The sequence below is a fragment of the Mauremys reevesii genome, linkage group 2 (genome assembly GCF_016161935.1).
Source record: "Mauremys reevesii isolate NIE-2019 linkage group 2, ASM1616193v1, whole genome shotgun sequence".
In the NCBI taxonomy this organism is placed as follows: Eukaryota; Metazoa; Chordata; order Testudines; family Geoemydidae; genus Mauremys; species Mauremys reevesii.
This window is the reverse complement of record NC_052624.1, coordinates 182,906,731-182,924,842: the sequence shown is the minus strand read 5'-3', so window position 1 is coordinate 182,924,842 and position 18,112 is coordinate 182,906,731. Positions and strand designations below refer to the sequence as shown.

Sequence of the window (18,112 nt, the reverse complement as noted above, 5' to 3'; positions counted from 1 at the left end):
ATTCTGGTTTCAATCAAAGACTGCATCAGAAGCAGGCACTGCTGTGGGTTTCAGAATAATGACTTTATTTTAAGCAGACAGAATTTGTTGGCTTGGGCCAAATGCTGACAACCAGTCTCCCCTAATCACTGCACACACAGGGCCAGATCCTGAAGTTCTTAAGCCATTTTTACTGTAGCAAATTCCCATTTTAGTCCATGCCTAAGTACATGTAGTTGACTTGTGTACGGGCCTTAGTACTTGATCCACACACATTATACTATATGTTGGACTCTTACATTCACCACAGACAAATAAATACTTGTCTTCTGATTCAAGTTAAAAAACCCAAACCCACCACCACTATTGGCCTGATTATCCAGTGCCTTGTGTGTTATGTGCTTATTTAACCCTGTGTCCAGTGAATGCAAATCAGCTCTCTCTGTAGTGGTAGCACTTTATACCCACCTTTTTCACTGGTTTAAACAAATATACAATTTACAAGGCAGTGTTTGATCAGATCTTGTGCCACTGAGAGACAAGTTATACTATAAGAGCTTGATCCTGCCAGGTGCTAAGCAGCAACTCCAGCTGAGCACCCTCCACTCACTCTAGGTTAGGGTGACCAGATAGCAAGTGTGAAAAATCAGAACAGGGTGTGGGGGGGGAGGCGGGGCTAATAGAAGCCCATATAAAAAAAGCCCCAAATATTGGGACTGTCCCAATAAAATCAGGACATCTGGTCACCCTACTCCAGGCCCTGGGAACTAAGGATGTTCAGCATCTTGCAAGAACAAACCATATATTTTCCTTGGGTCAGAGATTGTCATTCACTGACAAGGGGCCCCTGACCTCAGTGAAACCTCTAATCAACTGCTCCAGTGTAAATGTTAAATGTATCATTTCAAATACCAACCAAGCAGCGTGGCGATTGAAAGGTAACATCCCCAAATCACAGCAGCCAAGATAGTACAATAGACAAAGGAGTGGTACAAACAAAGTTGAAATTGCTATCTCTATTAAGAAGAGAATGGGATGAAAGACAAATGACACTGGGGAACATTCAGAAGATGTATTGTTTCCATGGCAGTGTAAATGCTAATAAAAGTGAAGGATCATTTAAGATGACTCCCTCTATAAAACTTGCAAATCCTAACATTTGGGAAAAATGTCCAGGCAAAGCATTCTTACTCAAAGGAGAAGTGTCAGTTCTACCACTGCAATGCACCCTGCTATTCTTTTTCACCTAGGACCATGATTCAAGATCAGCCCGAGGTTCAAAGTGTAAAATACTTGTTAGTTTCATTTCTGTCCCTAGTAGATTATAATCGCCTTAAAAAAAAAAAAGCTTGGAGCTAACTGAAACAGAGACTGAATTATTGTCCCCTACAAAACTTAGTCTCTCTGTATCAGTCTGGTGGGTGGGTCTGTGGTTTAGAAAATATAATTAAAGACAAAGACATTATACTAGAGAAATTTACATGTGCTATCGCTGATACATGTATCTTTACTGGGAGATATAGTGGTGAGCAAGCCAAGTCAAAATGATTGAATTCCCCCTTTGTACTGGTCAGGCAGGTGTAGTAGGAAGGAGTGACTCTGAGCCACACTGGCAATGAATATTTCAGTTACTATTGCATCAGGGCAGAGGGCTGTCATCGTTTATGGCGACAGTTATATTGTATGTGAATCAGAGAGCAGGTGATCAGCAACAGCACAACCCCTCACGGATGACATACTTCATCAATGGCTTTAATGTCTCCTGCTACTATTGCTAGGTCAGCAGTTTAGCTTGGATAAGAAAACAAGCATTGCCATCCAACATCTTTATATGGGCCTTTGAAAATTGTAAATAATATAAAGTTACTAGAAGTGAAACGGGGCAGCTGTTTAACAGCATCACTACCACGACTTCAGCACAAAAAGAGAATCTTTTTTGGTATTTGCAGCTATTTGCAGGAAGGCAGAATGTAATCGCCCCAAATAGGGGTCTTATTGACTACTGATTTTAATGGGAGAGCTCTGTCCAAATATCAGTGGTATGATGTAGCTATGCAGTTTAGCCAAGGTATGGGTTAACAACACCCTTTCTCAGAGTGGAAAGGTGGTCCTGTGGTTGAGGCAACTCAGGGACTCTGGACTCATTTCCCAGCACCATGACAGACTCTTAATTTTTACCTCAGTCAAGTCCCTTAATCTCTTGGTGCTTCCGATCCGTAAAATGAAAATACTAATGCCTGCCTCTCGCCCTTAGACTTTGTTGTCTGTTTAGACTGTACTTTCTAGGCCAAGGACTGTCCCTAACTAGATATACAAACCTAGCAAAATGGGACCCCAGTCTCCATTTGGGCCTCTGGACTCTACTGTAATACAAACAACAATAATAATAATCTTACAAGTGTGTCCTTGGATGTTTAGTGGCTGCAAATAGCTTAATGGAAAAGACTGATATATAAATAACTCTTTAGTAAAGATTGAATGAAACTAAACCTCTAGCCCTCAAGCAATTCTTGTATGATCTTTCAAAGGGATGTCTTTTAGTTTCATGAGGTACCTTCTGATCAGTGATGAGAATAGTCTGAGGCTTATATGAAAACTAGAATATGCAGATCAAATATAATCTGAAGTGATTTCATAACTGTTTCTGCCGAATTTAATTAGTTAATTTTGGTCCATATTTTCCTCTATCTACAGTACCATGTTACTATGCACAGGTTTATTGCAATGAAACCTGTTTTCTGCTCCAGAGGTCACCTTCAGGGACTGCAACAGATCTGTCTAACTGATTACAAGAAAAATGTTTGTGTAGCCTGTTTGTAACAGATCTCAGTGTTTTAGTCACTTGTCTTCAGAGCCTTATCACTGATACGTGTTGCATCTTTAGCTACAAGTCATTGTGAGTCTCTTAAGTGGATTTAGGGGGCAGAATGTAGCAGCCTTGTATTGGGCTATAGCTGAAGAATTTTAATAGGAAAAGTGTGTGTGTGTGTGTGTGTGTGTGTGTGTGTGGCTGGAGCAAATAGTAGGGGATCCTTTATAGAGTTATTATTCCAGGCAGAATTCCAAGTGACTTTCATGCAAGTGTCTTTACAAAGACCTAATATTAAAAATCTGTGTGTTTTGTTTTCTCCCTTCCCTTTTCAGTTTTTCATAGGGAATGGGAATATTGTAGAGCAAATCTACCGGACTGCTCCTACAGCAATCTAAACCCCTTTTTATTTATCCGGGATCTCTCAATTATCTATCTAAGGTACTTTTATGGCATCCATTACTGGAGTATCTAATCACCTTATAACACCATTGTGAAACAGGGAAGTACTATGATGACAGGTTTCAGAGTGGTAGCTGTGTTAGTCTGTATCAGCAAAAACAAAGAGGAGTCCTTGTGGCACCTTAGAGACTAATAAATTTATTTGGGCGGTGCCACAAGTACTCCTCATTGTTTTGGGGGAAGTACTATGTTCCTTACTTTACAGATGGGGAACTGAGGTACAGAGAGTGAAAGTGACTTTCCCCAGGTGTGTCAGAGCTGGTAATTGAACTAGGGTCTCCCGAGATCCAGGCTAGCATTGTAACCACTGGGCCATCCTTCCTATGTTTATTTATCCTTATAGGAGGTGCAATTGCCATACACCTCAACGTGTACAGGAACAGGATTAGGACAGTTCTCAGGTTTTGTTTCAGGCTGAATCCAAGTGCCATCTTGGCTGCTCCAGATTGCTTGTTCTGTTTTTGTTGTTGTTGTTGCCTTCACTTTCTCTGCAGAAAACTGAATAAATTACGAAGAAACAACTGTTGATAGCAAGACAATAGGCTTATCATGCTCTTGGCTTTGTATCAGACTACAGTACTAACTAGGCCAGAAACAAAAGTGCTGTGGTTGTGTATAACTGTCAGTGTGGGTGGTGGATGCCTGGCCAAAGGAATGGTACAAACAGAATGGCATTGGGAGCCCAAAGCAGATCAAGAGAGAAATGGTGTCTACCAGTCTTTGTTCTGTGAATATGAACCTGATTAACATCTATTCTGGTTGGCCTGAGAGGGTAATGTAGAATCTTTACCTCTCTATAGCAGAAAATAAACGATATAGTATTTTTAAAATTCCATTTAGAATACAACAGTAAATTACATGAAATGCTCCAAGAACTGCACAGTCATATAACTCATCTGAATGTATCTTAAAATATTAGGACTGAGGAAGGAAGAAAAGTAGGCTACTAGTAACTCAGGGAGACTCCTAGCCTCAAACATATTTTTATCTTATAAATGAATGTCAAGGCTTAAGAGCAAAAGGCTTATTAAAATGAATGCTAAAGAGATCCCCTGTCCCTTGCTGCTACCCCAGCTCTGTTTGAAGGGTAGTTCTTATTTTCTTTAATAATGGAGCTTACAAGGGGATAATTAAATAAAAAGCCACAGAAAAGTAATGCATAATATCAAGGCTTGGATCGAGTAATTGTTACCACTTTTAGAAAACTTTCCATATTATCAAAGAAAATCTTATAAAATACATTTAGTTGTTTCTTAAAGAAAGAAATCCTGATACTAGTAGAGCTGAGTTAATCAGCTAGACAATGTCTAATATTATTTCTGTGCAGTGAGGTGTCCTGGGAGGGATTTCAGACAGAGACAGCTTTGAATTCTCAACCCCTCTTCTTTTAAATGTCTTATCTGAAATGAACACTATCAATGTATTTTTCCATTATTTCAAAATTATTATTATTATTTTAAAATTTGCTCTATTGCTTTTAACGGGACCGTAGACTCTTGAAACTGAAATCAGTGTCTTTAATGTTTTATTTTCTTTCACCTTGTGCATGCAGGGTCCAACCCAGTCGAGTTAGATTGAGTCTACTGCTTTCGTTTGTTATTGTAGGGTTGTTCCTGAGTGCTAGTTGCTGACAATGATTTGTTTTCCTTTTTTAGAAAACAAAATTGGAATATAAGAAATATAATTTCACAAGCTTCCCAACCTGAAATAGAATTTTAAAAGGTAGGTCACATTTAGGGACTTGAATAATGAAATCTTATGTGAAGAGAAAAACAGCCAAATATTTTATGGTGGCAACTGATGCCTTGAGTCCCAATCTTCCTTTCCCATTTCTTTATTTGTAGACTCTCTTTTTCTCCACTTCTTATTTGCAGTCATCTGGTTTCTCTGTGCGAAAGATGGAGACTTGGCAGCTCTCCAAACTAATAACAACCATTTGTTCCTATTTTTGTTTCATCTCTGTAATGCCAAAATTAAAGAAAGAAAATCCCTGTAAAAACCCTGGCGAACATCCTTTAGTCAGTATTGTGTTCTTTCCAATAAGCACTATTAACAATACCAGATCTGCAACAGAAATCCATTCTGCCCTCCTCCACGTAAGCCCAGCTAGAGAAATTAGGTAGAAAGATCTACTTGTAACCAATAAACATTTATATGAAACGAAACTATACATTTACCTCTCTCTCCCTTTCTGCTCTGCATTGAAATGGAAGTTCAAGGGATGGTGCCATCTTTTCGTTTCTGAGACATTCCAGTTCCATATGGATCACTTTCCCCTCTTTCCCAGTGGCATATTGTCCCAGAGAGGGTGCATTGGCAAGACATGAAAATATGAGAGAAATGAAATTCCACTCACCCTTGCCTCTGAACAGAAAGAGAGAAGTGAAAAATTCTGTCAGTATTGCACATACACGGCATATCCACAACGCACGCACTCATGCCGATGAAAAAATTCTGGTAAACTAACCAACCTATTTTTCATGCTGGAAGGATGAAAGAGATTGTTTTTGTGTTTTTAAATTCTTAGCAGGCACCCATATACTATGATGATGAGGGTCATGTAATTACTTAGGTAGACTGATGGACAAACCTCTTCACAAAGCTTACTTACATTTTGTAAGGTGCTCAGATATGATCTTCATGGTATAGAAACTAAAATAAATAGACTTGATGGATATGTGTTTCATTTTTGCTTAAAATAATGGTTTGATTTGTTTGGGTATGAACTGTCAACAGTCATTTCAGCATTACATAGCATAAGTAACATTTTCAATGGTGTCTGAATGACTTGTGCACCCAAGTCCCATTTTCAAAAGTGATTTAGGCATTTAGGAGCCATTAAAATCCATGAAATTTAGGTTCTGGTAAGTCACTAAGATGCTTTTGAAAACTGTGCACTGTGTATACATTTTACAGACAGGTGCTACATTTAAGGCCTTTGTTTTCTCTTACTGTTTTCTACTGAAAATTCCCAGGCTTTACAAAAGTAATTTGTTTTTTACTGATTTTTCACCTAAATATTGAATCACTCAAGTACATGAAAATACTGATTATGTTCAGAAAATCCAATACATTACATTAGATAGATGTATTTATGTTAATAATAAAGTAGTCTAAGGGTAAGTGTGAAGCTGTCTGTTAAAGTAAGGTAATGTAGTGGGAGATACGCACGCACACATTCATGTGCATATGTGTACATACGGTAAATGTACAAAACTGTTTTTACTTTCAATATTCTTACTTTTCTCTATCTGAGGCTTTTGTTTTTCTCCTCCTATCTTCTGCTATTAACCCCAATATTTACCCAGAAAAATATGAAGTTAATTTTTTGCACTGGTTTTACCTGTTTTTTTTTTTAATTGTAAGAAACACTGATGAATTCCTGGGAATTTTAAACAAAGTAAAAACCAAAAACAAAGGGCCTGGATTATTCCACTGTAATCAGAGATGGGCCAAAATCAAATTCCCAGACTGCAACAGTCTCAAAGTTTGGGAAAGTTCAGATCCTGATCTGGAACTGAAATATGCATCTTAGGAGCATCCCTAACTATGGTGTGTATGTATCTATCTAGCGTGGAATTTTCAAAAGTGCTTTGCACTGGCCTGACTCTACTCCCATTGAAGTTTTTTGCATTTGAAAATCCAACCCCTAATTTACAATAAAATGAAAGCACTCATTGTTAACCTACACCGCCTTTCTTCCTCCAAATATTTCATGAGTTTTGGCCAACTTCTGTAATGTTTGTGCATAGTCATTTTGAGGTGTTTCTCACTAGAGCTTCTTAAACAGTTGGATTAATGATCATGGGCCAGTATTTTTTTATATGGGGACACTCTCACAGTGGGTGTATTGATATAATTAAGCACCAGCCAACATCTAGAGACATCTGGCAAGCTGTTTGCCTTGAGTAGGTGATGTTTGCATGGAATTATGTCATCTTGGTGTAAGCTTCTACAGTATATCAAGCTACATTTGACATTTATAATTACCGGTATATGTTTGCACATAATCTGTGTGCTATCCTTTTTCTTGCATTTGGCTTCTGATGTATTTAACATCAGGTTTTTTTTAACCAGAATACACCTTGAACTACAATCCAGTTTAAGTTTTTTGTTAATGATTTATAGACTTGTTAAGTCTTGTTGTGGGTACTCTGTTTTTGTTCATTCGCTCTAACGTTTTTTTCTTGAGGATATTTAACCTGGTTCTTAACAATTTTAATCTGAAGATATTTGTAAATTGGTCACCATATTGATTATGGACCATATTCATCCAGGTACAAGTGATAGAATGGATTGATGGGCCAAATAAATCCCTGGTGTAACCAAAATGACTTTATTGAAATTAAACTAAAATGGAGTTTGGCCCTGTAAGACAGTTTTTTCGTGCATTTGCAGTATCAATGTTATCCTTTAGCTAATCCATAATGAAAGTATGTGCTACTCATGCATGAAGTATCTCATAGAGGCATTTCCCATGTTAGGGTTTACATTAAGATGCCATATCAATAATTTATTCCTCACTATGTGAACCAGCCCATCAACCCATTTTATTCCAACAAACTATTTCATTATGAGCATGCACTGAAGCTTGTTTTATATGTTGGGACCCTCTGTGGGATCTGCACCATATTATAATATATGATTGTTGATATTAGGGGGAAATCAGGCCCCTGTTTGGTAGAGGAGTATTCAAGTTGAATGTTTAATGTGTGCTATGTCATCTCTTCATATTAATTTTTTGAAGGGACTTGGGATTTATAAGAGCACATTTAATTTATACACTTAAAACAGAATCACTTTCTTGATAATTCTCAGTTTTCCTGTCAGAGAGATTGGGAGTTTATTCCAATTTACTGTTGTTGTTTTTTTTCTGTTTATATTCAATGACTACTAGTAAATTTTCTTTCAACACTTCTTTGTGATCCTTTTTAAATGGGAGTTGGATAACATCTGATTATGTGGTCATTGTTAATGATGCTGACTCTGACGTTTACCAAATAGCTTGTCACATTGTGTTATTTTATCTAAAATGTTTAAAGAAAGGTCAGGGCAGAGGATATACAGCATAATATAAGCTGTATGTAATTTTGTTGTGTGAAGTTTTTACAGTGGTCCAACCTGGCATTATACAACAATGAAGGGGAATCATTCCCAGAATTCCCACAAAGCTATTAGTATATTTCCAGGAGATGGGGTGCTTCCTTCCTATATCATCCCCTCTGGGATGTGGTACTTCCTACATTATGCAGCTGCGTTTCAGAAATTTTCTACTCTCAATTTTCCATTTGCATTTATAGTTCCTAAATGGAAATACCCAAATCAGTCTCCGGTGGTTTTCTTTTCAGCAATAAGAAGTTTGGGTTTGCCCTTTGAGTAGGTATGACTGTATTATGCATATATAGTCTGTGATTATCTTAGAGCTGTGTCCTGTGTCCAAATACATCAATGCACATCTAGAGTAACTCCACTGCTGTCAGTGGATTTATTGTGGATTTACACCAGCGTAACTGAGATCAGAATTTGACTCAATGTCCATTTCATGCAATCTGCTCTAAAACGTCAAATATAATTTGTAGCACTGAGAGATCAGAAAAGCCATCATGCCTGCCTTGGACATGATTTATTAGTAAGGCAAGGGGGGGAAACAGTATTGCATTGATTTGTAGATGATTCATCACATGGCTACCCATTTTACTTTAGTTGATGGCTTTAGCATTACTCTCTTGGTTATACTGTATAACTTTATTTATGAACATTCTGAGAAGTAATGGGGCAAAATATAATCTATGAAATAAAATATAAGGTTTTATAAACAGAATTAACATTGCTGGGTATTGGACAACCAATAAAAGTCTGTGAGCATTTTGCTTTATTGTTTTAACATTTCTTTTGGGGGAGTTATTTTTCAGTCAGAACAATGGCATTTGGGCTGAAATCTGATATGTTACAAGGTCTGAAGTCTGGAAAAAATGTTTGCTTGAAAAGAATTAGTTAAAGATGTTTTGGATGTCGTTTTCAACAGCCCCCGATGATCTTCAGCGCATTCAGAGCGTGTTATCAGTGCCATTGTTCTGGAGAGAGGACTTTGTGTAGTATGTCTAATGTTCCACGCCTCACTTGAAAAAAGAAAAGAAAAGGTGAAGCTGCAACATGTCAGATTCATGCTGCAGTTTCTCTTGTTACTTAGGCCAAGTCTAAAGTGAAGTTGACATAGCTATATCGGTCAGGGGTGTGAAAAATATACATGCCTAGGTATCATAGTTTTGTTGACCTAACCCCCAGTGTGGATAAAGAGGGGCATGGATCAGCATTCATGTCATGCTCCCCATCAGTACCCAGCCCCAGCCCAAAGAAGCTAATGATCCAAAAAGCAGCCCAAATTCGGTGATGAATCCAGGTTGCATGCCACCTGAGGCACATTGCGCATACATTAAGAAAAGGAGTGGATGCAGCTATGTCAATGGATGAATACAATCATTGTTTGGGGAAGTGGTATTCCCGAACTGACAGGAAAATCCTTTCCATTGGTGTAGGCCGCATCTCTACAATGGGGTTATGCCAGCAGAGCAATGCTAGTATCACATCTGTTGAGTAGGCATAAACTTAGGCCAGACATTGGGAATGAAGTAAGGAGAGGTGGCTACATTTTGTTTGCAATGATCAAGGTGTGATTTTCTTCCTGTGAAAAAACTGTGGGTAACCTCCCATACAAATACAAAAGTGCCAACTTTTATCTGCCTATGAGATCTTCATATTGTTGATAGCTTATGTTGTACTTCATATAGTTTATATGCTACTGCAGCTGATCCTATGACAGAGAAAAACCTTAAAAGTTTATTTGCCTGAGAATTGTCTTGGGCTTGGGAAAGGAAAAAATGGAGCTTAGAAGATCTTAAAAGGAGTTCTTCCTTCATCCCCTCAAGTCTAATATGGAGGAGGCTTGGGTGTCACTTCCACCACAGCCTCATAATATACAAGAACTATTTCCTTAATCTGTTCCAAAGATAACCTTGTACTGTAGCCAATTTAAAGACTTGCCTGACATTTAGTTTTTTAGTTTAACCTCTGTTGCTGAATGAAATATATTGTCCAACATTTTCAAAGTTAGGCTTTTGAATCAACATTTAAGCATCTAAATAAAAGGGAGTGACCTGATTTCCACAAGTACCATGCACCCACAAATCCCACTTAAGTCGAAGGGAGCTGTAAGTACTGTGCATCCTTGAAAATTTAGCTTCTATTATTTAGATGCCTATATATGAATTAAAAAGCCCTAACCTTAGGGACTGAGGTTTGAACACGTTGGCCTGAGTCTGCAAAAAGTGATCCAGTTAATTGTATGGGTATACAAAGCCAAATCCTGAGGCCTGAAGCCAAGCAAATTCCCAGTGATGTCAATTCATTTGACCTATATGGAGAACAGATGAAATATCACATGCAAAGTGAAAATGTCTGCTTGTCTTAAAGAGAAAAAATACAAACAGATGCTGGCTCAGCCGGAGTAAAAGCACAAAAATGAGAGTTGTCTTTGTAACAGTCATATATATCTTGGAGCTCTAGATCTCTCACTCTCTTTTTAAAATGTTTTTCAATATTGAATTCATCTCTCTCTGTATTTGATATTAGCTGCATGAGATTTAGACTCAGGGGGTTAATTTTGAGCATCTAACATCATCTCTTTCTCCTCTAAATTCCACTTGTGCATAAGCAGTTCAGAAAACAAACCCCTTTAGTATAGCAGGCAGGGGCCCATGTCTCATTTGGCTCTCCAGTGAAGAAAGAAGTCATTATTGACACATGTAAGTGATTTAAGAAGAGACTGTCTACCCTGATAGAAAAAGACTTAGTTGTCTGGTGAATCAGGAAATGTCAGACTTTCTGAAAGGTTAATGGGAGTCTTTAGAAACATGTTAAACCTAATCTTACAGTGTGAATGCTGATGACTGTATGTCAAGATCCTAGAAATAAGAAAGGGCAAGGGAGAATACTTTAAGTGAAAATAAGTTTTGAATGGATACCCAGTAGAGCACTTTTTATTGCAGTATGTTGTTGAATTTATTCTCCCGTGCAAAGCTTGATATCTGGTCGATACCGTTAACAAAGAATAGGCCGTACTATAATACCATTTAAAAGGAAGACAATTGTCAGTCTTTCCACACCGGTTGATGATTAATTAAATTAATGGCCTGGCATGGGTTTGGAAGTGAATGAAGTTAAATTTTTTTCAGGTTTGTGTTCCTTAAATGGGCTGAGTAATATTGGAGTAACTGAAGAGACCACCTTCAACTATGCAGGTTAGCATTAATATTAAAATAACCCTTAAACTTCAGTCAGTAACCATCAGTGACTCTTCTGGTTTAGCTGAAGATTTTTTTAATATGCAATTCATGAATATACACACATTACATTCAGTTTTACAATCCAACAGCAATTAACAGTTGCAGAAACAGTGCATATGGGAACAAGTAGTTGAATTTTTGTTTAGTTATTTCTTATTTTAATAATTTAAACATTTTGGTGCAGATACATTTCTGTGCAATTTTTTTTATTTATATACATATTTTTGCTGATTTTAGGTCATTTTTGTTTGTCTGTGATTTTGTTTAATTACTATACAGCTTTGTGGAGATTTGCCTTTCCTAGTTGTTGGCAATTTTTTACAGTGTGGGCACAATTTGTTAATCCCATAATAGAAACCTGCTGTGCAGAGAGTTCTATTTTACTGTACATACTGTATCTCATAACACAGTTTCAGAATCACATACAGCTACAACTAAATCCATGGACCTGAAGAGAATGTGTGGAATTGCTACTTACAAAATTACATTCAATGTCCTGGGGCCCTGTTATCCCAGTTCAGGCTATGAGTAACACCCATTACCATCAAACCAACAGTTTCAGTCCTTATTTTTTTCATTACCTGATCCATTGCCATGGAAGAGAAAGAGAGACCTAATGACTGAAAGGAGTGGATCAACCAGCAATTTGGACATAGAACTGCATAAACTTCAAAACATTTGCTCTCATCGAAGTAAGTATCCACATATTTGTAAGGTTCTCCTTATCCAGCTGAACATCTTGAGCTAGATCCTGGCTTATGACAAAGCTATCCTAACAATAAAATGGAGATTTTCTCAACATGAGGTACACCCCATCCCTGCTCCATAATCCTTGGCTTCTGCCAGTGGCATGCGAGGAAAAGGAATTTATGGCACCGAGGAGAGATTTGGTTCGTATAAAGTGCCTTGGTGGCTGTTACAGAATATTGCAGTCACAGAAATGCAATAATTTGCATCTATCCTACCTACCCCAGGGATTGGGGTACAGCTCTCAACAGAATACAGCAACATTTAACACTCCTATTTTTCTTCACCTCCAACCTCCCCATCTTATAGTTATAATGAGATTATATAAAATATGAGAAGGTGAGAATATGGATTAGATTAATACTATGTAATCTGAGTTGTAATGCCAATCTGAGGAATGCTAGACTTTAGCCAATATGTTGCTCACAGGTGGGCGTCCATATTAATGTCTGTGAAGCTCTGTGCTGGCAAAGGGATCCACCTCCATAGGTCCCAGTTTAGGATCAGGGTCTTCTTTCTTCATTTTTGTGCCCCCTCAACTGTTTGAGCTTGTAAAAGGGATATTGCAAAACTAATCGCCATTTGAAAAGAAATCTGGCCCATACTGTGTACTCTCCTCTGGACTAATCTGTAAATAACTGTATAGAACACAAAGCACTTTAAGAAAAGAAAATGTATTGCCACTTTTCTGTATATTTCGCTGGCGCTGAATGCAGCAAGCGAAACAATATTGGTTGACTGACAGCAAAAGAAACAAAAAAATGGATCGAAATCTAATAATGTTGCACTAAGGGCTGTTTCTTTGTGAGAACTAATAACAATGTTTCTGCAGTACTAACACATGATTGCAGCATTTTTACAGCAAAAATACCCATAGATGAACGATCCAGCCTAAGTACCAGTGTGACTGCAACCAATATTAAGTTTTTCCTCCATCTCAGAGTGAAATAATCAGATTGAGACACCCACAAATACATCAGGCTTCCTCAGGAGTCAAAATGCAGGCTGGCGTCTTGATTTCATTCCAGTCTTCCTCAATTGCTGCAATTCTTTCTCTCCACTCTGTGCAAAATGTGCTGAGTGTGGTGGAGCATAATTATTTCAATCAGCTTGATTCATTCAGTGATAGTTTGATAATGATCAGTCAGGAGAAAACTAGCTGGACTATTGTTGTACATGGACAATGTTAGATTTGTCACAGTCGACTTTCACTTTAAAAGTGCCTTCATATACCCTCTGGGACTATTTTTTCTGATTGAATACTCATTGAGATGCATTTCACTGGTTTCATGTTCTGTCTGGAATTCTTTGCACAGTCCTGGTTTTAGTTCCAAGGAGTGTTTTTATTTCAATTCTTTTTTTTATTTTTTTTAACCAGTGTCAATCTGTGGAGAGAAGAAAAAAGGTTGGAGATCCAAATGAAGGACTAAGTGCTTACTTTTGTCCAGTAGCTTTAGTTGTCCTAAGGTTATGAGTCCATCAAGTTCAAGAGAACATTTTGTTTATTTAACAGCTTATTGCAATGTCTGTGATACTGTAACATGTAAGGATAAAGCAAAATCATAGGAAAAAATCTAAAGAGCTAGATTGATATGTATAGACAACCCTATCTGAGTTATCTCCAAAATTTATTAATCAGGATATCTCACACTGAAAACCTATCATCTTGCAAACTGCCAGAGCTGGCTGCAGATGCTTCATATTAGTAAAAAGCTTGGAATGACAGCTGTTCAAGAAGATATCAGATATTTCTAACATTGGCAATTTAGATGGTACTGGACCTTAAAATTCTCAGTTGACAATGGCCACACATAGTAAATATAATTTTAAATCCTTGTTTTTTACCTTAGGCCATGTTATGGCGCAAGAGGACAATTTTATATGAGCTTCTTATTACAAAATGGAAGCTGTAATGAAAACTGCAGAGGTTAGATGTATTCTTGATATGGGCAGGTGAGACAAAGATGCAGAATAAGCACAGTTTTATCACATAGTTGCATAAATAAAAGGAAAGTATCCCTGGATGTGTCTGTTGGTTTGTTTACAAACACACGCACATCTGCATGTACGTAATATAAAATTTTATACCTGCCTGTCATGTTTTGATTTATTTGTGAATATAACATAAGAAAGTAAAAATGGCCATATTGGATCAGACCAATGGTTCATCTAGCCCAGTATCCTGTCATCCAACAGAGGCCAATGCCAGGTGCTTCAGAGAGATTGCACAGAACAGGTCAATTATCAAGTGATCTACCCCTCTCATCCAGTCTCAGCTTCTGAGGGACACCCAGAACCTGGAGTTGCACCCCTGACCATCTTGGCTAATAGCCATTGATGGACCTATCCGCCATTAACTTATCTAATTCTTTTTTGAACCCAGTCATACTTTTGGCCTTCATTACATCCCCTGGCAACAAATTCCAGAGGTTAACTGTGCATTGTGTGAAGAAGTACTTCCTCATATTTGTTTTTTAACCTGTTACTTATTATTGTCTTTGGGTGACCCCTGGTTCTTGTGTTAGTGAAGGGGTAAATAATGCTTCCATATTCACTTTCTCCACACCATTCATGATTTTATAGACCTCTATCGTATCTCCCCGCCACCACCGTCCTTAGTCATTTCTTTTCCCAGCTGAAAAGTCCCAGTCTTTTTAATCTCTCTAAGCTGTTCCATACCCCTAATAATTTTTGATGCCCTTCTCTGTACCTTTTCCAATTCCAATATATCATTTTTGAGATGAGGCAACCAGAAATGCACACAGTATTCAAGGTGTGGGCATACCATGGATTTATATAGTGGCATTATCATATTTTCTGTCTTATTAGCTATCCCTTTCCTAATGGTTCCTAATATTCAATTAGCCTTTTTCACTGCTGCTGCACTTGGAGATGTTTTCAGAGAACTATCCACAGTGACCCGAGCATGTTGAGTGGTAACAGCTAATTTCGATCCCATCATTTTGTATGTGTAATTGGGATTATGTTTTCCAATGTATATTACTTTGCATTTACCAACACTGAATTTCATCTGCCATTTTGTTGCCCAGTTTCCCAGTTTTGTGTAATCTCTTTGTAACTCTTCAGCTTTGGACTTAACTATCTTGAGTAATTTAGCATAACCTGCAAACTTTGCCACCTTACTGTTTACCCCCTTTTCCAGATCATTTATGAATATGATGAACACTGATCCCATTGCAGTTCCTTGGGGGACCCCATTATTTATCATTTTCCCTTGTAAAAACTGACCATTCCTATCCTTTGTTACCTAACAGTTACTGATCCATGAGAGGACCTTTCCTCTTATCCTGTGACAGCTTACTTTGCTTAAGAACCTTTGGTGAGGGACCTTGTCAAAGGCTTTCTGTAAGCCCAAGTACACTATATCCACTGGATCATCCTTGTCCCTATGCATGTTGACACCTTAAGATAATTCCAATAGATTGGTGAGGAATTTTTCCCTTTACAAAAGCCGTGTTGACTCTTCCTCCAACATATTGTGTTTATCTATGTGTCTAATAATTCTGTTCTTTACTATAGTTTCAGCCAATTTGCTTGGTACTGAATTTAGGCTTACATCCTGTAATTGCCAGGATTACCTCATGAGCCTTTTTTAAAAATCAGCAATACATTTGCTATCCTCCAGTCATCTGATATAGAGCCTGATTTAAACTAACACAGTTAGTAGTTCTGCAGTTACATATTTGAGTTCCCTCAGAACTCTTGGGTGAATCTCATCTGGTCCTCAAGACATATTACGGTTTAATTTATTTATTTGTTCAAAAACCTCCCTACTAATACCTCGGTCTGGAACAGTTCCTCAGGATTGTCATCTGAAAACAATGGCTCTGCTGTGAGACTCTCTATCACATCTTCTTCAGTGAACACCAGTTAAAAGAATTCATTAACCTTCTCTGCAATGGCTTTGTCTTCCTCTCTTAGCACCTTGATTGTCCAGTGGCTCCACTGATTGTTGGCAGGCTTCCTGCTTCTGATATACTTAATTTTTTTTCTGTTTTTGTGTCTTTTGCTAGTTGCTCCTGAAATTCTTTTTTTTTTCTTGGCCTGTGTAAAAGAGATCTCACATTTGCGATCATATGAACTTCTTATTTTGATATCTATGTATTTTTCCCCAAAAAACAATTTTACTAGTCAGTTGAGTTTCTGTAACCTCACTTCATTCTAAACAACCCTTGGTTATTTAAATGTTTTTCAGTGGCTGTAGGATACAAAACATATTTATTAGAAAAAAGAAGAAAGTTGGTTAGGAAGCCCATTTGGGCCCATACACATCATTTGAGTGATGTCATTTTCATTATATTTTTTCCTCCTTCCATTACTTGCCTACCCTATTTGTAGAATTCTTTATACCAGATGGGGTACAGTTTTTGATGTAAATAATTTCTGGGTAGGGATATTGTCTAAATCTTGCATTAACTTAAGTGCTATACAAGAACATGGAGGAGAAATAATCAGACACTAGCTCAGGTATTCTATATTCCCTTAAAAATTGAATTGAAAGACTCTAGTTGACTTCAAAACCAGCAAAGAGTCCTGTGGCACCTTATAGACTAACAGACATATTGGAGCATGAGCTTTCGTGGGTGAATACCCACTTCGTCGGATGCATGCACGAAAGCTCATGCTCCAATACGTCTGTTAGTCTATAAGGTGCCACAGGACTCTTTGCTGCTTTTACAGATCCAGACTAACACAGCTACTCCTCTGATAGTTGACTTCAGTGGACTTTTGATCAGGCCGCTTAATATTGAACACAACTTTGTGTTCACATTATTTCCCCCTTTTTTCCCTTGATCACTCTCCAGTATCTCCTCTTCATCAATATTCCTTGAAAGCAGACACTTTTTGCAAAGCAGCTGTCTGAAGAAGTTACTTTTACTTTTCATTGTGGGGTGACCCATTGAAGATGATTAACTTGACTGTGACAGAAAGAGAAAAACAGTCTGGAAACATCTGGCAAATTGCAAAGCAATGCCTAGCATTTTCTTCTCTGTAGGATTTTTCTCAGAAACAGTATGTTTAATGGGGGTGCCCATTTACTTGAAGCGCAAAAGGTTCTGCTGCACTCTTTCTATATATAAAATTATAGCTCTCTAACTGTTTGTCCTATGCTCCAGAAATTATAGACAAAGATACATAACAACATAAGAATGGCCATACTGGTCAGACCCAAGATCCATCTAGCCCAGTATCCCGTCTTCTGATAGTGGCCAATGCCAGATGTCCGAGAGGGAATGAATAGAACAGGTAATCATCAAGTGATCCATCCACTGTTGCCCATTCCCAGTTTCTGGCAAACAGAGGCTAGGGACACTATCCCTGCCCATCCTGGCTAATAGCCATTGATGGACCTATCCTCCATGAATTTATCTAGTTCTTTTTTGAACCCTGTTTTAGTCTTGGCCTTCACAACATCCTCTGGCAAGGCGTTCTGCAGACTGATTGTGCATTGTGTGAAAAAATACTTCCTTTTGTTTGTTTTAAACCTGCTGCCCGTTAATTTCATTTGGTGACCCCTATTTCTTGTGTTATGAGAAGGAGTAAATAACACTTCCTTATTTACTTTCTGCACAACAGTCATGATTGTATAGACCTGCACAACAGTCATGATTTTATAGCCCTCTATCATACAAGGCTTCATTCAGAATAATTTGCTTATCACTAGCACATGGATTTTATTATTTATCTAGCACCATAGATGGACATTATATTGTGCAGTGGATACATTGTGACGAATATGGTGGCAAAAAGT

At 37.8% G+C, this 18,112-nt stretch overlaps 1 long non-coding RNA gene across 4 annotated transcripts in view; it reads left to right on the top strand.

The window, feature by feature from the left end:
• The window catches only part of LOC120398858, a 115,624-nt gene that overhangs the window by 81,767 nt on the left and 15,745 nt on the right, over positions 1-18,112 (top strand). Inside the window, exons 2-3 of one of the 4 annotated variants that reach the window (XR_005594754.1) lie at positions 4,906-4,972; positions 11,482-11,547. The exons of 1 other annotated variant lie outside the window; for it this stretch is intronic. This is a non-coding gene — a long non-coding RNA (uncharacterized LOC120398858). The remainder of the gene's footprint in view (positions 1-4,905; positions 4,973-11,481; positions 11,548-18,112) is intronic. 2 more of the 4 variants (XR_005594753.1, XR_005594755.1) reach the window with 2 other exon arrangements.